Below are 27,157 nucleotides of genomic sequence, written 5' to 3'. Positions count from 1 at the left end.
TCCCTTTAATATGTATATTCAGACTGTAGATTTTCTTCTTTATTCTCTGAAATAACATTGTATGTAATCTTGAAGCTTTGAAATTGTTTAGGAGTTTTGTTTTGTTTTTTTAATCAGAATATAGGTAAAATTTAGAACCACTGACTTTCTAGTCATATCATTATGAAGTCCTTAACATGGAGGCATATTTTGTTTTTCAGAATTGCTCTTTTTCCTCTTTAGATCCTTTTCTTTTCATTAAAAAACTACTCTGGGAAGAGGGTTTTTTTTTTTTTTTTTCCTTAACAGAAAAAAAAGCTACGCTTGACTGATAATGCATTGCTTTGGATGGTGAAACATTATGAAAGTTTAATTTTTAATTAAATCTGAAATACCAATTATAACTGAAAGAGATTTTAACCTGTTTCTTTTCAGACTGCCTGAAGTTACATTTAGAGACTGAAATCACTGCACCTTAAAAACAAAAGATTGAGCTGCACTGCGTTCCTGTGAGTGAAAGCTTCCTCTACCTTCCTCTGTGTTTTTGTGACCCACTCAAAAAGGGACAAAAATAGTGGTCACATAGTAACCAGACATGAGTAAGAAATTTGAATATCCCTGAAGAAATACATGTTTAAATGATTTCCTTCTTTAAAAAAAGAAAATTTGTAGGGCTCAATATTCAGTATGTCTTTTTTATCCAACCTAAATTGTGCATCCTTGCTCTTGGCTGGTTTGAATTGCGTTCGGGAGGGTGTCACCCACCGTGCATCAGCACAGTGACACACACCCTGTCAGGAAGGATTCTTACATTTTGGTACAAGTCTCTTGGACAGTAACAGATTTCTAATGGAATCACAGTAGACTCTGTTTTTCCTTTGTGATGTCATTAGAAATTTTTAGCCTTTGTGTCAGTGTAAATGGAGAGAAAGAAAGTTCATGATGACATCACAAGATTCTGTTGCCTTGAGGACTTTGGGCAAAACTAAGTAAAATGCATAATTCCCTTGTGTGCGTGTGTTCCCCATTCTGCTATGAAGCAGTCAAAATAGCACATCTTATGTCTTCCCGTGAGCTACAAGGCTGTCTCTCAGAGCCCCATTGTTCCATAAATGCATGTCAGAGTCTACCACAGTCTGGTCTACCCTTATTTAGCTGCTGTTTTGTCAATGTACTTGGAAGAACAATTAACATTTGGGATTTCAATGTCTGAATAACAGGCAGTGAATAGAACCCAAGCATATAAAAGATTCAGACGCCCAGGGTAAGAAAACAGAAGCTTATAGCTGGTGGGGGAAAGGAAAAACACTTTAATGCCTCACGCAAAGGTTATGAAATACTACAAGGAAATTCAATGTTATAATTTTAAAAATTTTAGATGAAAATATATATTTTGGTAATGAAATCCAGCAGGTTGTGATGTCTTCCTAAGTTTCCATTTAATGTGCTATGAGGTCTTTTGCTAGAGAGTCTTAAACACTTAAACAGCATTCATCCCCTTGTGTCCTGTTGGAATGCTGAATGTGGGGTGTATTGCATTGTGGTTTTCAGAGTGTCACGGTGCCTTTAGACAGAGTACACTAAAGGTGATTCACATGACTTCTTCCATTTTCACTTTGGTTTACTTCACTCTTTCATTATCGACCGCAATTCTCATATGTTTATTGTAGACAGTTCTGACATTGCTTAAACAGCCCTGCCTATTGTCTAAATTCTTGCTAGGTCCATTTTTTTAGGAAAGATGATGCATGGACAGAACAAGATCACCTCACTGTCAGGGTATCTGGTGAACTGGAGGGAACTTTGGCAGCTTATATTAATGTATGTTGTCCACTGAGCATAGTGCCTGGCTGATATGAACGAATAAATGATGATTATTGTTATTTTTGTCATAACTACAAGAGTCAGGAACTAGAGATGGTAAGCTCTCTAAAATCACGGTCTATTTCTTATTCATTTTTGTGATCCCCAGTGCTTGGCATAGTAATAGTAATCAAGAAATAGCTATTGTTGTTAGTACAATTAGGAAATTTAAGTCAGAACTTTAGGATTTATTCATTCAAAAATTTATTGTGGAGATGTGTTGAGTGAAGTTTTTGACAGTGAAGAAGATAATTATAATGGAATTTGTCAAAGACAAACCTATTATTCACCATATAACATTAGATATCAGTCTCCTAGCCCTTCTCTTCTTTGACTTTCTACTTCTTTCTCCTGACCAGAATGAGAAGTGCCCATTCAAACCATATCCTTTTTGTCTGTGAAGTGGTCTTCACTAGTTTTCCATCTAGTTGTGTCTTACATCTCATATACTGACGTCGTCTCCAAAGATAAATCTGCCCGACTCTAGGATGGATGGTGCTGTGTACCTGCTTGTCTATGTAGTAAATTGTGCTTCAAGAAAATGGGGCAAATGGTACAAAAGAGATTGGGTCAAGAGACCAGAGATTTGGGAAGTTGCCATTAGAAACTTCTACTTTCAGTGCACTGAGAGCCAGAACCAATTTCTCAGCACAAATAAGATGACAGCATTCCTTAGAACTCAGAACCATTTGACCCCTTCTAAGTTTAGCTTCTTGGTTTCCTTCTCTTTTTTGGCTTGTTTTGCTTTGTTTTTAACATAAAGTTATCTGTCCCCCAACACCAATTTAATTTATTTCTAAAAGGGGTTCCTTTATTTTTATTAAATTAGCTTCTGGTGATGCAAATGAAGGCTCTCATAAAACTTGGCCTCTGAGGCAAAGCTAAAATGATAAAATTTAAGCTTCATGAACTGTACTGTTATCATGTGGAATAATGTTTAGGGACATCAAATAACTTTATAAACACATTTCATATTTTTTAAGATTAAAAGATTGAGGTGAAAGGGATTTAAAGGCAAAGCATCATCAAAAATTACAGGTAGAAACTATATAAGAAATAAAAAGTCCAGTCATCTCATTTTGAAATAAGTAAATTGAGGTCCAGGGTAGGGCATGTAGATTACCCAGATGATACTGACTACCAATGCAAATCATCTTCAGACATCTAGGACTGAGAGCAAACCCAGTTTTAGACTCTGAGTGTTTGATCTTTCTTCTACGCTCAGAGTCTGAGCTGTGTTTGCTGAGAAACAAACTGTCTTAGGCTCATCTTATGAGACCCACTTAACTGTGGTGCCCTCTTCCAACTAGTCCAAAATTCACATATAAAGAGCATTATGGTACATTTTTATATTATGCCTCTGGTTGTATATTGAGTCACATAGAGGCAAAATTATGTCATATAGAGGCAATTAAATTTATTGATTTCATATTCTTTATGATGATTTATGTGGCTTCCCAGGTGGCACTAGTGGTAAAGAAACCATCTGCTAGTGCAGGAGACATAAGAGACATGGGTTCAATCCCTGGGTTGGGAAGATGCCCTGGAGGAGAGCATGCAACCCACTCCAGTATTCTTGCCTGGAGAATCCCATGGACAAAGGAGTTGGTGGGCTATAGCCCATAGGTTTGCACAGAGTCAGACACGACTGAAGCAACAGCATGCATGCATGATTTACAAAGCAGACAGAAGGCCATTAGAAACTTCAGTAGTCTAATTGGGCTTACAGGCAAGATAAAACTGGTAATCTGAACAGAGCCATTGTGACATGGAATTCAGACTTCCCAAGAGGGTGCATCATGCATGGTATCAGAATGTCATTGTTGCCAAGGGTCATTTCCATCAGAGAAAAGTTTTTTGGGTCTGAAAAAAATTGAAATAAACTTTAATAATTTAAAATAAATTACTTGCTCTAATAATTTATTTCAGGTTTCCTTTATTGGATTCTGACATTTAGCAATCCAAAGAGACCATTGTAGTAACTTTCTTTATTATTTTCAGTTCAGTTCAGTTCAGTTCAGTCGCTCAGTTGTGTCCGACTCTTTGCGATCCCATGAATCGCAGGACGCCAGGCCTCCCTGTCCATCACCAACTCCTGGAGTTCACTCATGTCCATCAAGTCAGTGATGCCATCCAGCCATCTCATCCTCTGTCGTCCCCTTCTCCTCCTGCCCTCAATCCCTCCCAGCATCAGAGTCTTTTCCAATGAGTCAACTCTTCGCGTGAGGTGGCCGAAGTACTGGAGTTTCAGCTTTAGCATCATTCTTTCCAAAGAAATCCCAGGGCTGATCTCCTTCAGAATGGACTGGTTGGATCTCTTTGCAGTCCAAGGCATTCTCAAGAGTCTTCTCCAACACCACAGTTCAAAAGCATCAATTCTTCGGCACTCAGCCTTCTTCACAGTCCAACTCTCACATCCATACATGACCACTGGGAAAACCATAGCCTTGACTAGACAGACCTTAGTTGGCAAAATAATGTCCTGGGTACATCTTAGTTTCTTTCTCAAAGATATTTATTCCCTCCAGAATTTCCCAACTCCCACCATGAGGAAACTCAAGTCACTGTGGACAAAAAATTGGTGGCCTAAGTCTTTGTGTCCCAAACAAGGAGACATTGTTCTGCCTTAAAACATTTCATGGAAGCTTTGACATATAGAGAAGGGAAAATTAGAGAATGAGGATGCCAGAGCAAGGCCTTAGAAGTAGGTACCCAACAAAGTTTCTTCTCAGACCTCTTCCCTCTTTTTTCTACAATAATGAGTTAAAATTTATTCTGTGCCTCTTATGAGCAATTAATTTTGCCAGAATATATAGATAAATAGTGCCTATTGTCTATCATCAAGGAGTTCATAATCTAGTTGGACAACAGATACATCTTTCTTATAGATAAAATATTTTATAGATATAGTAGAGGAAGTAAATGGTTATCACTTCTTCTGGGCCATCAGGAAATAATATAATATTAATGAGCAGCCTAAGCAGAGTGAAAGTGAAGAAAGAATGGTAACGGTATGATCTGATTATAGAATGGGGCTTCCCTGGTGATTTAGATGGACTATGCAATGCTGGTTGGGGCCAGTGTTTCCCAAAGTATGGGTTGCAGTTCATTCATAGGTCATGAAATCTGTTTACAGGATCATAGTCATCATGCTTTTAAGAACTAGAATCAAAGAAAAAAGTGTATAAAAATATGGTGTTTCAAATTTTTAAGATAATGGATTGAAAAATAAATATATTACTTACTGGGAATCACACTATCAAAATATGAAAGTAGATATAAAATACTCAACTGGTATAATTCTGACTAAGGGATAATATTATTTCCCCCTTGTTTTCACAAGTGAGAAAGTAGAAGAAATAAGCAGTTTGTCCCAGGTCATACAAAAGGCAAATGGTTGAGATAGGATGTAAATATGTCTGTCAAACACCACATGCATACTTTTCCCATGATTTGACACTGTTTCAGGGTTGTATGACTTTATTTATTTCAGTGTTGATACTTCACGCATTTGTATCTTAAGTCTCAAATTATAGTCCTATATTTCCAATCTCCTTATTTAAATCTTCAACTAGATATTACACCACTTTCTCAGAATCATTATATCAAAATTATAATTCAGTTCAGTTCAGTTCAGTTGCTCAGTCATATCCGACTCTTTGCGACCCCAGGAACTGAAGCACGCCAGGCCTCCCTGTCCATCACCAACACCCGGAGTCCACCCAAACCCATGTCCATTGTGTCGGTGATGCCATCCAACCATCTCATCCTTTGTAGTTCCTTTCTCCTCCAATCTTTCCGAGCATCAGGGTCTTTTCCAGTGAGTCAGCTCTTCACATCAGGTGGCCAAAGTATTGGAATTTCAGCTTCAACATCAGTCCTTCCAATGAACACCCAGGACTGATCTCCTTTGGGATGGACTGGTTGTATCTCCTTGCAGTCCAAGGGGCTCTCAAGAGTCTTCTCCAACACTACAGTTCAAAAGCATCAATTCTTTTGTGCTCAGCTCTCTTTATAGTCCAACTCTCACATCCATACATGACCACTGGAAAAACCATAGCCTTGACTAGACGGACCTTTGCTGACAAAGTAATGTCTCTGCTTTTTAATATGCTATCTATGTTGGCCATAACTTTATCTTCCTAGTTAAAAAATCTCCTCCTTTTGACTATCCTGATATTTTTTAACCCCAATTGTCAAGGTCATCTTGACTCAAAATATCTCATTCTTGCCTCTCCTATCCCCCTATGTATCAAATAAATGGCCAATATTTCTCCTTTTTTTGGTACCTCTGTCCTCGTCAAGTTTTCATCTTCTCTTGTTGTACTAATCTCTTGGGAGAAGCAGAGGGAAGGGAGATCTGTTCATCCTAAATACTGTTGCCCACTGGGGTTCATAAAGCAGGAGCCCTAAGATCATGTCACTTTTTTTCAGACAAAACTTTAATATTATATATTAATTACCAAACAATTCCTAACCAGTATTCCTGAACACTCTAAAATCTAATTGTATCCCCATTGTTTACTTAATTTTATGCTTTAATATATCGTACTCTTAGGCCATAATTTCCTCATCCACATCTGTTAGTGTTGTTTCTGTTATCTGAAATGTTCATCATTCTGTATTTCCATATGCAATCTAACACATCCTTCCTGGCTACTTTTAAATGCTGTTTATTCCATGAAACCTTCTCTCCCTGACCTAGCCAGAAATAATACACTCTCCCCTACCTACCAAACTCACTTAGCACATGTAGTAGCCCTGCCAACAGTTTCATTTTGGACTTCTAGTCTTTAAAGCTGTGAGAGAATGTATATGTTTCAAGCTAACAATTTGGGCTTCTGGGTGGCTCAGATGGTAAAGAATAATTTGTTACCAAAGCCTAAAAATCTATAACATCACCCACCTACACTTTTTTGAGATATGAGTTACTTTCTACATTTTTAAACAATATTTATGGACATGCCTTTTCTTTCTTTTTTACTAGAAAGCAAATTCTGTGAGTTAGAGTCCATATTAATTGATTTTTCTCAACCCTGTAGAATCTCCCACAATAGAATCATTAATTCAGTATTCAACCATGCCAAATAGTGGGAATATAGAAATGATCCCTTAGGATCACATGAAATTTATAGTCTTCTAAGGAAATCAGACATTAATAAGTAAACAATTATAAAATTAAAAATTGTAGTCCATGAGAAGAGCTAATAGATATGCAAGACAAGAATGGGTGGAGAAAATCTATTATACTTTCCATTAGGTGCTCAGGAAAGAATTCTTAGAGAAAGGGTCGTTTAAGTTGAGACTTTGAAAGACAGAATCAGCCAGGTGAAGAATTTGGGGTGGGGATGGAAGCTTGAGAGGGGAAAAAGTTCCAGACAGAAACAGCCTGGACAAAGCCCTGAGGCAAGGGCAAACTGTGAATTCAAGGCAATAAACAGATTCCAGAGTAGCTAAAGCAAAAGGAGGAAAGGAGGAGGGTAACTGGAGGTGAGATCAGAGAAGTAGCCAGGGTGGGGAATTTGGATTTTATTCTGAATACACTGGTAAAGCACATAGTAGACATGCAGAAAAAGTGAGTAGATGGATAAATAAATATTAATTGAAGAATAGCTTAAGAATAGAGCAAGATGAAGATAATTCAAGGGTACCTTGTAAACAATAGATCTATATATTTGTTTTGAAGCCTTACTGAAAGTTTACTTCTGAATTTGAGGAGGGCTTGGACTTTTGAAACAGAGGTCTACTAGTTCACAACATGTTCCCCATCTACATAACCAAAATAGTCTCTGACAACCTTCTAAGATAAGGTCAAGTTAATTTTATTTCCTTTCTAGTTAATAATTATTAAAATTCTGTTGCTGGTTAATCTGTTATTTTTGTTTATTTTTAAGTGCCCCTTCTGTAATGTAGAAATGAGTACCAAAAAAAGTGTTTTACTCTTAGAATGTATTTTTAACTGTTAAACCTTAATCTTATTTTTAATTTGATTGTATTTTATCATGTGCAATGTCCAGGGGCCTGGAGGCATAAAAAGTCTTGAAAATAAATCCTCATTTTCCTCATTAATACTACCTATATTATGACTGAATTTCTGGATTAGAAACAAGCCAGACTGCCTTAAAGTATGATGCATTAATATTCTGGAATGCCACTAAATCAGAAGAGAGATATTGGTTTGTTTGCAAAGTGATGGAAATTATCCCCTTTTGCAATTAAAGAAGAAATAGGGTAGAGAGAATGTGAAAATTAAACCACAGAGAACTAGGTTAAGCTCTAAAGATATGAGTACTTATCCACTGTAACTCAGTCAAAAGACACTAGAGTCTTAAAATATTACGTCTACAGAGAATTTTAGGAATTATTTATTCCAGTCTCCTCATTTTGGAGATGAACATAATTTAGGCCTAGAATTCCTGTTCAAGTTGTACAGTTAAACATTTAATGGCAGGGCTGGAACTGTAATTCTTAAGAGCTAGATTATCACAGCCAAACCAGCTAATCTATGATCAAAGCCCCTATTGTAACCCTTTCAAGGTCTTGGGTGGAAAAAGGAATATTAAGTATAGGAGATGAGTCTACAGACAAGTTTTAATTAATAAAAATCTGAACAATAAGTATTACTCACAATCTGTTTACTTAATGTACCAGATGCTTATAAAAGTTGTCTTTAATCCTCATTACCACACTCAGCAACCACTCAGCAAACTAGAAATAATTTCCATTTTATAATGAAAATACTGAGATCCAGAAAGATTAAGTAATGTCCAAAATTGCAGACGGTAAATGAGTTTTGTATTGATGCCAGACCTAACTGATTCAAACCCTGTGGTGTCTCCTGCTGGGTGTTTTTATCTGGTGAATTTTGTTATCACTTTAGGTCATGTGGTCACAGAGGTCACTAGTTCTCTAATAGTCCAAATGTCTCAAAAAAGTTAGGAAGTTTTTTGAAAAAAGTTAGGAAGATAAAGAAAAGACCTTTACCTTTTTCTTTAGGTAAGGTACCCTCTCTGCATAAAGCTCTTTACATTTAATTCTTAAAACGTCTCAAAATAGATGCTATAACCTTTAGTTTACATTTTTAGGAAACTGAGGATCAGGGAGATTAAATAGTGCCATCTTCAATTCCCCATGTTATTGTAAAAGCCCAAGCCAAGATTCAAACATAGGTTTGTCTGAGCCAAGTGTTTTTCCGTTATTATACCCGCATGCCAAGTCTGCCCTTCTCCTGGACGCTAGTCTTCTAAGGTCCACACACCTCAGCTCCTTGTATGGCAAAGTAGAATTTAATACATGGTCTCATAGACGTCCCAAGAAAAAAGAATATATTGAGATGATGCTTTTATAATTAAGTTATGTTATCTGGCCTGGAAATAAATACAGAGCCCCTGTACATGTTTCCATCTTTGAGAAATGAAGAGCTGGGAAAGCAAAGAGAAAGTGAAAGTTGCTCAGTCATGTCTGACTCTTTGTGAACCCATGGACTATATAGTCCATGGAATATACTCCAGACCAGAATACTGGAGTGGGTAGCCTTTCCCTTCTCCAGAGGATCTCCCCAACCCAGGGATCAAACCAGGGTCTCCTGCATTGCAGGGGGATTCTTTACCAACTGAGCTATCAGAGCTGGGAAGATGGGTCAAATCCATGACATTAGTCTTTTATTTCTACATCACCTTGACTCACAGTGTCTCTGAGTCCAAGATCCCAGTCATATCACAGACAATGGTGCTACTAACTGCTGTCCTTGACAACTTCTTTGAAAAAAGAAAGAAAGAAAATATTGTGTTAATTAGACTAATGAAAAAAAGTGAGGTGTACATTTTCCTTCTGAAGTCTAGCTTAGTTGAAGCTTTATAAGCCTGATCTAGGTCAATGAAAGTACACATCTTACTGCTACTAAAAAAAAAAAAAAAAAGCAAAGTAGAAGCAACGACGAAAACCCAAACACAGTTATCAATTGTTACTATTGTTTTGTGATGACCACTGAGGACTACACTAGAAGTGAATTCCTTGTTGAAAGTAAGAGAGAGTGAGAGAGCGGAAGGGAAAGAGCAAGGGAGCGAGAGGGGAAAAGAGACTATGGAGGAAGAGGAAGAGGAAGACGTTGAAACTTGTTGGCGTCACATCCTGCTGCAGACATGATCCTGATTCCTTCGGTGTCAGCTTTTGCAGCACCAAGTATATATACCGCGATTTCTAAGGAGGTCATTTCTATTGTTGATACACTTGAACAATTATTCTAAACCTGTCACTATAGAATAGCACCAGTGTGCATAACAAGTTTATGATAATTAAAAACAGTGCCTGTTACAGATCTGGAGTTGTTTTTTTCCCCTCTGTTTCTTGAGTTTGACTTTCGTGTCTTTTTATATGCAAGCCCTTAGCAGTCCATTCAAGTCTTCTAAAATAACTCAGTGAAAAACATCCTTCCTGCTTCACAGAAAGGACTTTGTTTTTTTTACCTCATCCTTGCTCTTTTCAATATGTGGCCAGTAGCCTTAAATGAGAAAGTACACGAGTATATATTTTGAATTGCTGGGTCTCCTCAGGAGAAAAATATGTTTCCTACAATATTGTAATATTTTGCTAAAAATCAAATTCTGGTTCAGTGTTTTGCTCTCAAAGGAATGAAGAAAATGCTTTTGTAAGGAGGAGGAAGCTTATCTAATCTCTTCAAGACTGATGAGAAGCAATCAGGAGACTTGTGACTCTCTGAAACAGTAAATTTCCAGGGAATTAGGCACACGTTTCTCAAGAACAATAAAGAGTGTTACACTTCAGGTTGCAGCGCATTGACTCCAAATGCACCGCTTCATGTATCCCAAATGGCAATTTGAAAACACCATTCTTTGAATCAACTGGAAAAGGAAGGAGGCCATGCTGAACTGACATTCTTTCAGGAGGTCATGAGAAATGGAATACCAAATGAAGTCATTCTTCTGGTTAGTATCAATTCTCAGGGTTATAAACGTCTTATGATAAAATGTCTTCAGAGATAGAGGAGAATAATAGTTATTGAATATTAGGTCTAGATTTTTGATGATGTTGTTTATGTATTTGCAATTTTACCAACTTAACCATATGAAATTTGCATAATCTTCACTACAATTTTACTGAACTATTCTTTGTTTACTTTATTTGAATGCTGTAGAACATTATCAAATAATCAATAACCAAAGTATGTCTAACATTGTTATCATTGCCATTGTTGTTACTATATTCTCTTTTCTTCTATGAATTAGGGCTTCTAGGAATAGCTGTGAGCCTGGGTTACACATTCAATGCTGCATGTGTCTTTTCTTCTTATAGAACTGGAAAGTGGGAGGGACCAACTAGATTGGTTGCTGAGATTCATCTCACCTAGAAAACTTGTCAGCAGAATTTTATTTACAAGTCCTTTTAGTAGACAGAGGAAACAGTTTACATGAAAAGCTCTCTTTTTGTAAAATAAAAACTGACTCTATCATGCTAAACAAGACTCTGATTGATGACATAATACCATCCACATAATCTCTGCAGTTACCAGTAAGAAGGCAGCCAGTATAATTGAGAGGAAGGAGCGTGGGGCTGACTATCTGGAGACTTGACTCAGGCATTGTCAAACAGTTCTGTCTTAAGATCATTTTCCTTATCTGTAGGGGACACTTTTCTCTGTCTTATAGATATTATGCAAAGAAGTCAAATGATATATGTTAAGTATTTAGAGTTCCACAGAATAAAGATAGCTTATAAATATCATGTATTACTATCACAGTAAAAGTATTAGTAGAATTATAAATCACTCTGAGGTCTCAGGAGTAAGGCGCTTTATCTGAGCTCTTAGTGGTTAGAAATTAGTTTGTTTCTTGAGTTGCCATGTAGAGAAGTACTCTGTTGTTGCTAAGTACTAGTCACACATTGGAAACAATGACTAAGAATGAATTACTAGTGCTAAATTGCTTCTTTTAAAGATTTATGTTAAAGCATTCTTTATTATAAATTCTCTGAGCAGATTCTCTTCAAATTAAGAAATACTTTTAAACTGCTATATTTCTCACATTAGACTGATTTTATTTTTTGAGGGAAAGTACCATGGGTAGTTCATTAATGTTCACAATCATTAAACTGGCAGCAGATAGGTATTCAGTAAATGTTTGTTGAGTATCCTGTGTAAAGATTTAGTAAGGTTTTAGTAAAATTTGCTTTAAAAAAAAGAAGACTGAATTCATTAATTTGACTACATGTATACCATGTGATATGTGATGATATTTAAGATTGTATGTTGTTGTTGTTCAGTTGCTATGTCGTGTGTGACTCTTTGCATCCTCATGGACTGTAGCACACCAGGTCCTCTGGCCTCTACTATCTCCCAGAGTCTGCTCAAATTCATGTCCATTGAGTCAGTGATGATATCTAACAATCTCATCTTCTGTCACTCCCTTCTTCTGCCTTCAGTCTTTCCCAGCATTAGGGTCTTTTCCAATAAACTGGCTCTTCACATCAGGTGGCCAAAATATTAGAGCCTCAGCTTCAGCATCAGTCCTTCTAATGAATATTCAGGGTTGATTTAATTTACGATTGACTGGTTTGATCTCTGTACTAACCAAGGGACTCTCAAAAGCCTTCTCCAGCACCACAATTTAAAGCATCAATTCTTCAGCACTCAGGCTTCTTTATGGTTCAACTCACACATCCATACATGACTATCAGAAAAACCATAGCTTTGAATATACAGACCTTTGTTGACAAAGTAGCATGCTTTTAATACTCTGTCTAGGTTTGTCATAGCTTTTCTTCCAAGGAGCCAGTATCTTTTCATTTCATGGCTGCAGTCACTGTCCCCAGTGATTCTGAAGAGCCCAGGAAAATAAAATCTGTCACTATTTCTACTCTTTGTCCATCTATTTGCCATGAAGTGATGGGGCCAGATGCCATGATCTTAATTTTTTGAATGTTGAGTTTTAAGCTGGCATTTTCACCCTCCTCTAGAGGCTCTTTAGTTCCTCTTCACTTTCTGCTATTAGAGTAGTATCATCTGCATATCTGAGGTTGTTGATATTTCTCCTGGCAATCTTGATTCTAGCCTGTGATTCATCCAGCCCGGCAGCTCACATGATGTACTGTGCATATAAGTTAAATAAATAGAGTGACAATATACAGCTTTATCGAACTCCTTTCCCAATTTTGAACCAGTCAGTTGTTCTTTGTCCAGTTCTGGTTATTGTTTCTTGATCCCTATACATGTTTCTCAGGAGATAGGTAAGGTGGTCTGGTATTCCCACCTCTTTAAGAATTTTCCACAGTTTGTTGTGATCCACACAGTCAAAGGCTTTAGCATAGTCAATGGAGCTGAAGTTGATGTTTTACTGGAACTCCCTTACTTTCTCTATGATTCAGTAAACGTTGGCTATTTAATTTCTGGTTCCTCTGTTTCTTCAAAACCCAGCCTTTACATCTGAAAGTTCTTGGCTTATGTACTGCTAAAACCTAGCTTAAAGGATTTTGAGCATAACCTTTTCCAGTCATGTGGCCACTGCTGAGTTTTCCAAATTTGCTGACATAGTCAGTGCACCATTTTAATAGCATCATCTTTTAGGATTTGAAGTAGCTCAGCTAGAATTCTGTCACCTCCACTAGCTTTGTTTGTAGTAATACTTCCTCAGGTCCACTTGATTTCATACTCCAGGATGTCCAGCTCCAGGTGAGTGACCACACCATCATGGTTATCTGGGTTATTGAGACCTTTTTTGTATAGTTCTTCTATGTATTCTTGCCATCTCTTCTTAATCTCTTCTGCTTCTTTTAGGTCCTTACCATTTCTGTCCTTTACCATGCTCATCCTTGCATGAAACTTTCCCTTGATAGCTCCAGTTTTCTTGAAGAGATCTCTAGTCTTACTCATTCTGTTGTTCTCTTCTATTTCTCCTTCTATTGTTCATCTGAGAAGGCCTTCTTATTTTTCCATGCTGTTATCTGGAACTCTGCATTCATTTGGGTATATCTTTCCTTTGATCCCTGTCTTTCACTTCCCTTCTTGCCTCAGCTATTTGTAAAGCTTCCTCAGACAACCGCTCTGCCTTCTTGAATTTCATTTTCTTTGAGCTGGTTTTGGTCATTGCCTCCTGTACAATGTTGCACACCTCCATTCAGAGTTCTTCAGGCAGTCTGTCTTTCAGATCTAATCCCTTGAATCTATTTGTCACTTCCACTGTACAATCATAAGGGATTTGATTTAGGTCATGTCTGAATGGCCTAATGATTTTCCCTACTTTCTTTAACTTAAGTCTGAATTTTTCAGTAAGAAGCTCATGATCTGAGTCACAGTCAGCACCAGATCTTGTTTTTGCTGACTTTACAGAGTTTCTCCATCTTTGGCTGAAAGGAACATAATCAATCTGATGTTGGTATTGACCATCTGATGATGTCCATGTGTAGAGTCGTCTCTTGCCTTGTTAGAAGAGGGTGTTTGCTATGACCGGTGTGTCCTCTTGGCAAAACCCTGTTAGCCTTTGTCCTGCTTTATTTTGTATTCTGAGGCCAAACTTGCCTCTTACTCCAGGTATCTCATGACTTCCTACTTTTGCATTCTGATCCCCTATCAAAAAAAGGACATCTTTTTTGTGTGTTAGTTCTAGAAAGTGTCATAGGTCTTCTTAGAACTGGTCAACTTCGGCTTCTTTGGCATCATTGCTTGGGGCATAGACTTGAAGTACTGTGATTTTGAATGGTTTGCCTTGGAAATGAATAAAAGATCACTCTGTCTTTTTTGAGATTGCACCCAAGTGATGCATTTTGGACTTTCTTTTGTTGACTATGAGTACTACTCCATTTCTTCTAAGGGATTTTTACCCACAGTAGTAGGTATAATGATCATCTGAATCAAGTTCATCTGTTCCCATACATCTCAATGCACTAATTCCTAAGATGTCAATGTTCACTCTTGCCATCTCCTTCTTGACCATGTCATATTTACCTGGGTTCATGGACCTAACATTCCAAGTACCTAGGCAATATTATTCTTTATAGCATTGGGCTCTACTTTCACCACCAGACACATCCACAACCGAGCATCATTTCTGCTTTGGCACAGCCGCCTCATTTATTCTGGAGCTTTTAGAATTTGCCCTCCACTCTTCCCTAGTAGCATATTGTACACCTTCCTACCTAGGAGGCTCATCTCCTGGTGTCATATCTTTTTGCCTTTTCATACTGTCCATGGGGTTATCTAGACAAGAATACTGGAGTGGCTTGCCATTTTCTCCTCCAGTGGACCACATTTTGTCAGAGCTCTTCACTGTGACCCATCCATCTTGAGTGGCCCTGCCTGGAATGGCTGATAGCACTGCTGAGTTATAGAAGGAAAAGAATGAATTTTATCTATTGCTGTCAACCTAGAAGTATGATCATAATTTATTAAGTGAAAGAGCAAGTTTTCAGGATAATGAATATTTTTGAGTAAATTTATTTGTGTGTTGGTACGAACATGGAAAATAATGATGGGATTAGTTCTTGTTAGCAAGCACAATGTATATGTGTGTGTGTGTGTGTGTGTGTATGTGTGTGTGTATGTGTGTGTGTATGTGTGTGTGTATGAGGCTTTTCATGATGTAAGTTCATACCTAGGGCCACATACAAAGAAATAATTGTTGAACAAGCAAAAGTTATTAAAAATAACTCAGTTCTTTAGTTTCTCTGGATATATAACCTGAAATGCAAAAAAAAAAAAAAACAAAAAAAACCCTCTTAAGAATTCTCTTTTATTTGTCATCTCTCTCATGCACAGTACATCTCTCCATTATAGACACCCACAATGTTTCTCCTACATTTTCATCTCTCTCCTCTTTAAGAGTTCTCACGAACCCTCCTTGGCCCAGGTCAATTAATTTTTCTGCTCACTTCCAAATTCCTTGCTGGATCTGTCTAATTCTTCTCTTTCTGTTGTAAATCTCACTAGAATTTCTGACTTCGACTTCTCTCACTCACTGAGGAAAAATAAACAAATAAAACCTTCTGCAAGATAAGTTTCCAAGACTATATTCCCAACACAAAATTCATAGAAGTTTAAGTCATTGAAGGAGCAGACCCAAGGCCTTAGCTTAAAAAGAAACATCAGAAGTCCCCTTCAGAATGTACTTGAATAAACTGGAGCCAATGAGTTGGGCAGAATATCTGAACTGGAATCAGCAAGAGAGAATTGCACAGTCTAAGGTGCTGTGTTTCCCAGAACCAGTATATTCTGGATCACAGCACAGAGTAATCCTGACAAAGATTCACCTGGATCAAAGACTAGTTACCATAAGCTAAATTAAAAACACAGGAAAGCTGTATTATAATAACCACAGCTAAACCCAGATGTACTTTACTTCATGTTATAGTCAGTTCTTTTAAGAAAAAGGAGGGAGAGGAAGGGAGAGATGAGGGAACTCAGAGAGTGAAGGGATAGAAATGGAGAGCGTCCTCCTCCCAAATAAAAAAGGAGAGAGAGTACCAGAGTGGAAGAAGGTGGTTAATGTGATGAAGAAAAAAGTTAAACGTATTTTGATACCCCAAGCTTTCTCTACATCTGCAGAAATCTTCCCTGGTCCATTAGGAGTCCTACCCTGAGTGGGCTGGGTCTTTTTGTCACTTATAGCCAGTCAGCTGTCCTCTCCTTCCATTTAGAGAGTGCTGACTCAGAGTGAAACATTTACAGTTGTTGGAAGCTCTCTTTAGAATATACTTGCAATTACTTTGTATTCCTTCCCTCCGGGGACTGAAGACATCAGTAGGCAGCTGATCATGGCAAGCTTATCCAAAGTTGTAAGTTTGCTCTATGCCTTCAGTTTAAGGAATTGATGCAGGAAAAATATGAATTCTTGTTTATCTTATGTGACTCCTACCTGAATCCCAATAGTATGGGAAGAACAGTCACTCTAGCTAGAAAGGTGATACATAATATAGGTATGGTTAAAAAAAATGCTTATGAAGAGATTTTAATGATATGAGAAAATGATTATATAGTATCAAGATATTAAAACAAGATACAAAACTTGCCTAAAATATTATGTTTATTTCTGGAACGTTATTGTTCATTTCTCTCCCTTTGTTTTCATTTTCCAAAATGGCAAGAAATAGAAAAGAAAAGGAAACATGCTCTTGGAATATCCTTGTTTTTTAGTTTGTTTGTTTAATCTATGAAGTAATTTTAATGGTTACATCACTTATAATGAAGAGATTTCATCTCAAATTTGAGTGACATGATATTCTTGCTGAGAATTTGTTTTCTTTAGAAATGCTATTATAGTGTGATGTTCTGGTCATTTTTAATACTCAGATAGCCCTTCAGCTTTAGTGGAGTGATTGAGAGAATGGGATTGTGAGGTAGATGGTTCATTATCTAATTATTGGTGATGGATTACTATAACTCAAACAGAACACTTGTCCCTTAAGGTAAGAATAGTCAAAAGAAGCAAGGCAGGTCAATGGATATTCAAACCACACATATATATACACACACACATGTGCTGTGTTGTGCTTAGTCACTCAGTCATGTCCAACTCTGTGACCCCATGGACTGTAGCCCACCAGGCTCCTCTGTCCATGGGGATTCTCCAGGCAAGAATACTGGAGTGCATTGCCATGCCCTCCTCCAGAGATCTTCCCAACCCAGGGATTGAACACAGGTCTCCCACATTGCAGGTGGGTTCTTTACCGTCTGAGCCACCAGGCAAGCCCAAGAATACTGGAACGAGTTCCTATCCCTTCTCTTGGGACTCTTCCTGACCCAGGAATTGAACGAGGGTCTCCTGAATTGCAGGTGGATTCCTCACCAGCTGAGCTACCAGGGAAGCCTTATACATATACATATATATTATATGTTTACTTAAATGATAGATTACTTCATATTCCACTTACAAAGCTCAGTTGGTACATACATTCAAATGAAGCAAAAGACTATATAGTAAAGGGACTTGATATTTCCAAAACTCTATAACTCTTGGTCTTCTAAATATTTACATATTATCTTATTCTCACCTTGTGAAGTCCTTAGACCATTTTCAAGGCTTATGTTCTAGTTTAGGTTCTGCAGCTGTTTAAAATGTAGATATGTTAATTATCCTTATAATTGACACCTCTTCTGCTTTTAACTATCAATAAAAGGCTACCTAATTTCTCCCAGTTTGAATAGATCCTCTGTCATTTACAATTCTAAATTTCTCTGTCCTCTCTTTTGTGTGCTTTAGACCTGAACTGCCTTTTATTGTTACTTTCATTTTTTTACTCCCCTTGACACAGGATCTCTTTCTCTAGCTCACAGATTCCTAATCCTGGCTGCACATTACCTATGAAGCTAAAAAAAATAAAAAATGCATTGACCTTACCCTTAAAACAGGTATTCTGTTTTAATTGGTTGGGATGGAGTTTAGCTATTAGTACAATGCTAGACCCTTACAGGTACCAAACTCTTATTTCATCTCAAAATTTTCAATTCAATTAAAACTTAGCATGCTTCTTCACACTGGAAAGCCATTTCTTCTAGATGACTACTTTCCTAACCAGGCAATAGTAGAGTTTTAACATTATGCAGAATACAGCTGCATCTATATATCATCACATAGAGATGCATGTCACACACACACACACACACACACACACACATTACACTAATGACCAAACCTGAACAAAAAATTGATATACATAGAACTGCTTGCATCATAATATTTAATTTAAAATTAAGTATTGTTAATGAAATTCTAAAAGTCCTCTTTAAACCTGACTGTTGAAAATGAAATGCCCTACATTACTCAAGGGTACCAGAATATGCCTTTAGTCTGATTTGTGGGGAAATAAGTTGTATCTGACAACAATGTCAAAGGGGTGTAAAATTGATAGTCAAAAGGTGAGAGCATCTTAAATGACCACCACTAGATGAATGGATAAATGAAATGTGTGTAAACATACAATAAAATATTAACCTTAAAAGTGAATGACGTTCTGACACATGCTAGTGGATGAACCTTAAGGACAATATGCTAAGTGAAATAAGCCAGACACAAAATAACAAATATTGTATGATTCCATTTGTATGAGGTACTAGAAGAGTCAAATTCATAGAGACAGAAAATAGAGGTTACCAGCGGCTGAGGGGAGGGATGACTGGGGAGTCACTGTTTAATGTGCTCCAAAGATTAAAAAGTTCCCCAGATGGATGATGGCAATAGTTTTCAGTAATATTGATGTACCTAATGCTATACTAAAATGTATACCTAAAAATGGTTAAACTGGTAAATTTTATGTTTTATATATTTTACTACCATTTAAAAAGGAAATGTACATTTGAAAACTTCTAAGACATCAGTGAAAATGGATTACAGCTATAGGGTTTAGACAGCACAATTGAACTGAGTAGTCTATTCACAGAATCGTTAGGGTTTTATGACATATAATAATTTATTAGTTTAATTAATAGTCTTCACTTTGTTATCGAGGCCATTCATACTTATAAAATCCAAGTGCTGGTATTATCCTTGATTCTCAAGCAGTAATGGTTATAATAAACTACAAAGACCAACTTTTAAGTAAATATGCTTATTATTGAATGCTTATAGTTATATTAGCATTCTCATGTTTTAATCAACTGATGGTAGGGGCAGAACTTCAGCTTTCTTTTTCACCAACAGCACTATCTCTTACCAAATTATCTTCATGGTAGGAGAAGCCATGGCTTTGTATGAGTCCATACTTTTCCAATAATTCAGTATGTGAGCCAGTTGTTTTTTTATTTTCCTGAAAATGCTGAACGTTTTAATTGAGTCATATATTTCTTGGTTTAAAGTTCTATGAATGTTAACGTGTATACATTTTTGTAACAGCCACCATTACTGTCAGGTTGCAGAACAGGTTCATCAGCTGGAAGAACTCCTTTGTGCTCTCTTTAACACTCCCCTGACTACCAGCCCCTGGTAACCATAGTTTCTTCTTTATCACCATAGTTTTATTTTTTTGAGAATTGTCTTACAAAGGGAGCCATAAAGTATGTAATCTTTTGAAACTGGATCTTTTCACTCAGCATGATGTATTTACAACTCAGCCATGTTGTAAGTGCTGGTGGTTTGTTTCTTTTTATTACCATATATTATTTCTTTGTATGGATGTACCACCGATTGTTTATGCATTCACTGATTGAATGACATTTCATTGTTTTTTTACAAGTTAGGGCAATTATGAATAGAAGTGCTATAAACATTTGTGTATAGGATTTTGTGTGAACATACTTTCCATTCTCTACGGTAAATATCTGGAAATCATGTTGCTTGGTCAGATATAATATGTATGTTTATTTTTATAATAGAAACTCCCAAACAGTTTGCTGAGTGGCTATACCATTTTGCACTCCCACCAGAAATGTATGTGTTCCTAAGGGAGAGGATATATGTATACCTATGGCTGATTCATGTTGAGGTTTGACAGAACAACAAAATTCTGTAAAGCAATTATCCTTCCATTAAAAAATAAATTAAAAAATTTTTAAGTCTAAATAGGAAAAAACAAAGGAATGTATGTGTTCCCATCCATTGTTCTACGTCCTTGGCAACCCTTGGTATTGTTAATTTTTTTTAATTTTAGTCATTTTGATAGGTGTGTAGTAGAAACGCTTATTTTTTTTCTTTTAAGTACATTTTTCAAAGCTATAGATGGTGTGCTTCTGGGGTCATAATCTTTCCTGACTCATTTTTAGAGATACTCCATTCATATGTATACTTTTCCATAGAAAAAGAAAATGTAGTCTATTATCTTTATATTTCTGACTCTGTGGCTTTTACCCTACTTTTCCCAGAATTGCTATTTTTCTCTATGATAGTGTATTCAAGTTTTCAGATATTTCTTTCTTAAAGATCTAAAAAAAAATCACCTGTTTATATCAAATTCTAATGTAGTTTAAAATAGTGTATGTACCTATATAAATGTAGATATCAGGGATAAAATATTAATGTGTTTGTTCAACACACATTTGTTGAATACTTGCCATATCTCAACCCATTAGGTAAAAAATACATAATACAGTAGGAAAGGACAATCTGAAAAAAAAATTAAATTATAGTTCTGTTTGTACTTCTAACGTTGAGGCAAATAATGTTAAGAATGTGGTTGCTGAAATAAAATTCTTTGAGATCAGCACATCAGGTGTTGAATGGGTCTTGGTCTCTACTTTAAAATAGCATTTCGGAAAAAATGAAAACAAACATATGTCGATGAACACACATTTTATTTTAGAGAAAAGAGCCCTGTCCTGGAGTTAGGAAACTGACATCACAGACCCACTTCTGCCATTTTGTAGTTTCGGAGCTCGAGCATAACTTGACCTGGGCTCCAACCCGCAGCCCCTGCAGTGGTAGTGTGGAGTCTTAACCTCTGGACCACCAGGGATGTCCCATCAACAAGATAAATATGAAACCTGGAAATTCTGTGTTTACTTATTTTTTTTTTAGCTGACCCCATACTCTACTCATCTCCACTTTTCCCAGTTTAACAGATATGGTTATCTGGAGCCATTGGAAACAACAGGCAGGATGCGAAAGCACACCCTTAACCCACTCTTGCTCTAAGCAAGTGTCGTTGTCTGACAGGTAATACTTAAAGGGAAATGCTTATCTCCTGTTAAGGCTGCCACACTGCTTCACTTTGGGGTACAGAAGAAGTTGGCTCTAAGTTAAGTAAGACTCTGATGTTATCTCTTTGCAAGGATTGCTCTTCATTGCCTGGTCTCATGCCCTCTAGATACATCTAATAAGTTCCCTCCAACGGGATAGGCCTTTTTTCCCTCTTCCCATGTTAGAAATGATTTATTATGAATGAGGGAGATGGGTTATTCCCCTACTCAGAAACTGGCAGTGATTCCTTATTGTCCATAGACATGTTATCCAACTCCAAAGTATGACAATTAAGGTCCTTCAGAAGTGGACCATGAGAATTTCTATATATAATAAATTTTGTATATAGAAATGTATTAATGCTTTTAAAGGGTATGCCACACTGCCTACCTAGAATGTTAGGTGCTAAACAATGGTAATTATTTTATTAACAAATTTGCATGGTGTTTTAATATTTAAAGAAATCACCTTCTCACCTTCTGTAAAATCTTTTAAGAGGAATATATCTTACGATTCAGCAAGCCATATCTAGTAATCTTTCCATAAGAAATACCTGCACATGTTTTACAACAATTTTCATTGCCGCTTTATTCAAAGTAGCAAAGATTTCAAAGTATACTAGATTTCCATCAATAGATAAATGGTTTAACATACAGTAGATTATGTCTAGCTATTACAAAGCATAAAATAGACCCATATATACTGCCCTGAAAATTTACATAATATGTGTTGTTTGTTATAAATTTGTAGGTTTAATATAGCTGATTCTCTTATTTTAAACTGATACAAGTAAACTACAACTGTTACAAAGGATGGGAAGAATACACGTCAAACTGGTTATCTTAGGGGGCGACTGAGGAGAATGCAGGAACAAACCAAGAAGGTTTCTTTCACTTCTTTTTAAAATTTATTTTTAAGTGATAGAATTGTAAATTTTAACTTTATGTTGTCTGTGGGGGAATGAGATAATTTTCAGTAGTTTTCAAATAAAAAAAAAATTAAGTTGAAAAAGTCCCTGTCAAAATTAACAGTGTTGCCTTGGAAGAACCACTAGGAACTGTATATGAAGTAGTATTAATTGATTTGTTGATTCGCTCTTACCAGGGAAAATAAAATGTGTTGTGGGAAAATACAAAGTAGAATTTTGTACTTATATAAAAAGTAAGCCTTTCTGAAGACTTAGCAATTTTGCTTAGGGCCAACTTTATTTAGCACCATTAAGGAATTTTAATAAAACTATTTTATAGATATTTAACTCCATCAGAAACCAGACACCCACACCGTATTTCTTCTGTAAGTTTCTATAAAGTCACTCAGAACTATTAATTATTTATTATTTTATCAAATCTTTCAATTATGCCTTAAATAATTGATAAATCATATGACATTTGACCTCAAATATCATAGACTGACTTTTTTAAAAAATAGGTATTTAAGTGTAAATACATGTGTGATAATAAGTTCTTGGTATTTTTGCCTATACAAGGACAAGAAAACTACTTCTTCGTATATTGAAAAGAGTCTATGAATGCTGAAAGCCATATGTTTTTACAACCTTCTATGAAAACTGTCAGGGAATCTAGAAGTTTCTTGAGAACTTACCATGACGAACCATAGGAGTTTCAGTAATAACAACAACAGTATAATAAAAATAAAGCAGTATAAAAGTCACAGCCTGCAAATACAATGCCAATTTACATGAAGTATGAATCTATACTGTTAGTGTAAGGTACCAAATATTAGTATAGAAGCATAGATTAAATCATATAAACATTCCCTTTAGTAAGGAAATTATCTGTATGTTGTATTTACCCATTTCTTGTTTCACTGTAAGGCTATGTTGATTGTCTCCCTGTCTCTAACATACCACTCAAGTGCTTTTTCAACAAAACCTTGTTCCTTTGTGATGACATTCAAAGGGGCTCCGGGAATTGCAATAAAATCTAAATTGTCCCAAGAAAATTAAGAAAACAATAATCTGCAAAGCAGATATAAATATTCGATGCTATGGTTACATTTGTCTATTCACTTAATTATTAGAATGTGTAAAGTTTTTAAATGTTACTTTTTAGCTAAGTGTACTAAAGGCATTGAAAAATTAAGATTATTATACTTGTAAGCAAAATAGTGCCATAAAATCTTGCAATTGGAAAGATTCTCGGAAATCGTCTAGTATAGTAACTTTGTTTTCTAGATAAGGGGTTGATAAACTATGGCTTGTGAGTTAAATCCAGCTTGCTGCTTGTTTTTGTATGGCCTGTAAGGTAAGAATGGCTTTTACAGATGTACATTTGTAATTGATTTCCTGATAAGGACACTGTCTTTGAACCTCAGCTAAGCAAAATGTTATGATATAAAAAAGAATTCTATTTTTGCCATTAGGAGACCTGTCCTGAAAGAAAAATATGTAGACCCAATTGTTATTATATTTTAAATTGTGTTAATAAAATAACAATGTGATTTATTTTTTGAATAATTTTATTTAAAATTAAAAATTTTTAATAAATATTTTAGATAATCTGTATTTAAAATATACAAGGTAATTGGTTTTCTCTCTTGTTATATAGGTGCTTACATGATAGAGCATATCTGATATTGCTGTTTGAACCACAAAACCTAACCTAAAATATTTATGATCTGGCTCTTTATAGAAAAAGTTTGCTAAACCCTGTCCTAGATAAAGGCCCTAAAGTTGAACAAAACTGAATGATATCCCCAAGGTATCGGTTAGATACCTTTCATCTCTTTGGGTCACAATATTCTAACATTTAGGGGCTCTGGAGTTTCTGGTTTGAATCTTAACTCCACCTTTCCTTAGCCTGCAGATCTTAGACAAGTTATTTCACTTCTTTGTCTCAGCTTTCTTACTTGTAATATAGTATTGTAGTGAGCATTAAATAAGATAATATATGTGAAATGATCATAACAATGCCTTACACATGGTAAGTGCTCATTAACTGTTACTTACTGTTATAATTAGTGTTAGTGTCTTTAATTAATAGGATATCCTTAAGAGAAGGGGTTAATTCACATCCTATCTTTCATTTTCTTATAATAAGCGTGAAGGTATCTCATCTCAGATCTGGGAAAGAATTGGCATTTATTCACATTCTCATTTTCTCAGCATGATTTGTTCATCCTTCTTTACAATAGCTCCATGAGTTAATCCAAAAAAATATGTACTTCTAAAATACAAACATGCATGCATAATTTATAGTATTGATAGGAAGAAAAACATAGAACACTTAAATGACAGCCACGCAGCACAGCTGCCCCTTTAGTCCAACAGATGAGAGTGAGCCCATTTTGTTCTCTCATCCTGTATATTCTGAGGACATTTTCAGCTTATTTAAGACTAGCCGAACTGATCACATTCCTTTCAATGATGAAACAGAGAGTCAGCTGCTATTTGTTATTTTTTTTTTAACAATACAATTCTTGTATTCTGTGCAATGGCGAAGTGTTGTATTTTTGTCCATTCTTCTCTATGCTATTCATATAAAACATTACTTGCTCAGTTTATTGATGCTCTTCATCTATTGCTTAGACTATAAAGTCATGATGCTGAACTAGATGAAATCCAGTGAGATAAATGCCCTATGTACTGGATCATTTGATATTTTACCCTGTTAGTCCTCTACACTGTAGCAGTTAAAAGTACAGTATAACTATACTTTTCATGCAAAGAAAAAAAAATGACAATTTTATTCCCCCCCAAGAGCTGAAATGAAAGAAAGCAATATGTTTTCTGCTTTAATCTAAAATTTTGGTTTTCTAAGACAGATCTACTGTGTGGTTGACACTTTGAGTGGAAATATTTGGTATGAGGAATAGACTGTGGTTTGGATTTGAAGAATCACAACAAAAAGATGAATTCAGACCTTTACTTATTAAAATGGTAAGAATCAGTGTTGACTATAATTACTTCCTCTGTGATTCCTATTAACATTGGAGTTCAATTTACTGGTCCAAGCAAGATTTTACTTTTCTCAGGTCTATAAATATAATCTCACAAAAGAAAGCATATTTTTCATCTATTTCATACATCATCATAATCATCTTCCTGAAGTTCCTGTCATTTATAATAAGCATTAAATAGTATATAGTTCATGGCTATATAGTTGATAATTATGTCCCTGAAATGGCAACAAATCTAGGTAAATAAAATAATAATAATCCCCCTTAGAAAATCCATTTATGAATATTCAACATCCTTTCATTCTTTCAACCTAATGTAAGGACCTACTGCATATCAGATTCTGAACTGTTCTGAGTACACTGCATAACAGAGTGATTAAGATGGAATAGCCTTAACAGAAAAATAAATAAAAAAATAAAACGTGAGGTAGGAAAAATGCTGCCATGGTGACTTTTAAAGAAATTAAGAAAATTAATTTTTTTCTGCTCAATGTATTCATAATTAGATAGATAGTTCAAATGGTAAAATTCTGAAGAGCAAGCAGTGTGCAAAACACCCACATGTGGCAGTCTACTCTGTACATTTAAACAAGACCAAATCAGAAGAAATTCAAGGTCAATAAAAACCACTAGCACTTTATATTTGTCCAAATATATTTCTGCCATATTTCTGGAATGAGTTAAAGTATAAATAACTTACAAATATGTATTCCCATAACATCCATTTCCTCATCTTACATAGAATCAAAGCCTATTCCATCTTAATCACTGTGTTATCCAGTGTACTCAGCACAGTTCAAAATCTGATATGCAGTAGGTCCTTACATTAGATTGAATGAATAAAAGGATGAATGAATATCGCCTAACTGAATAGATTTTCTAAGGGGCATTATCACCATTTTATTTACCTATATTTATTGCCATTTCAAGGACATAATTATCAGCTAATAGCCATGAACTCTGGTGGCTCAACTAGTAAAGAATCTGCCTGCCAGTGTAGGAGATGAAGAAGACTCGGGTTCGATCCTTGGGTTGGGAAGATCCTTTGGAGAAGGAAATGGCAACCCATTCCAGTATTCTTGCCTGGAGAATCCCATGACCAGAAGAGCCTGGTGACTGAGCAGTCAGACGTGACTGAGCACGCACACAAAATTACCTTTATTTGTCCAGCTAGAAGTACTTACATGCATGCTCAGTCATGTCAAACTCTTCGCGACTCCATGGACTGTAGCCCGCCAGGATCCTCTGTCCTTGGGATTTTCCAGGCAAGAATACCGGAGTGGGTTGCCATGCCTCCTCCAGGGGATCTTCCCAGCCCAGGGATCGAACCTGCGCCTAACTGTGCCTTCTGTGCTCCTGCATTGCAGGCAGATTCTTTACCTGCTGAGCCACTGGGGAAGCCCCTGCTATTAGCACTTACTTATTCTCAGATCTTCCACAGCACATTGTGTAGGACTCTTGTTGAATTTACTTTCAGACTTTTACCATGGCTTATTAGTCTGATTACATTTGCTCCCCACATTGTACTTGGTTCTTCTGCCTTCTAAAGTACTATATAGGAGATTCTCAAATATTTGTGAGTTTTTTAAAAAGAAAGCTATGGGGGAAAACTCACAAAATTTACACAAATTAAGACTTTAAAAATATTTTTTTCTTACTGAGAGCATTTATCCCCAGCACAGAGATCAGTGATCCATTGCCAGATCCATGGCCAGCCACTTCTACCTCGACACTTCCTTCCATTGAATATGAGCATCTAAGAGAGTCTTAGCTCTTCTTTGCGG

General features: G+C 36.1%; 1 protein-coding gene across 50 annotated transcripts in view; it reads left to right on the top strand.

Moving 5' to 3' along the window:
• The window catches only part of ZBTB20 (zinc finger and BTB domain containing 20), an 863,472-nt gene that overhangs the window by 341,268 nt on the left and 495,047 nt on the right, over positions 1 to 27,157 (top strand). For 35 of the 50 annotated variants that reach the window (XM_060417945.1, XM_060418065.1, XM_060418031.1 and 32 more), the window contains one exon: positions 415 to 488. The gene's annotated coding sequence lies outside the window, so the exon portion shown is untranslated. Of the gene's footprint in view, positions 1 to 414 lie in introns of all 50 variants that reach the window. The other 15 variants (XM_060417962.1, XM_060418034.1, XM_060418142.1 and 12 more) reach the window with 1 other exon arrangement.

The sequence above is a fragment of the Ovis aries genome, chromosome 1 (genome assembly GCF_016772045.2).
Source record: "Ovis aries strain OAR_USU_Benz2616 breed Rambouillet chromosome 1, ARS-UI_Ramb_v3.0, whole genome shotgun sequence".
Lineage (NCBI taxonomy): Eukaryota > Metazoa > Chordata > Mammalia > Artiodactyla > Bovidae > Ovis > Ovis aries.
The sequence above is the reverse complement of the archived record's forward strand: the minus strand, read 5'-3'. Positions and strand labels throughout refer to the sequence as shown.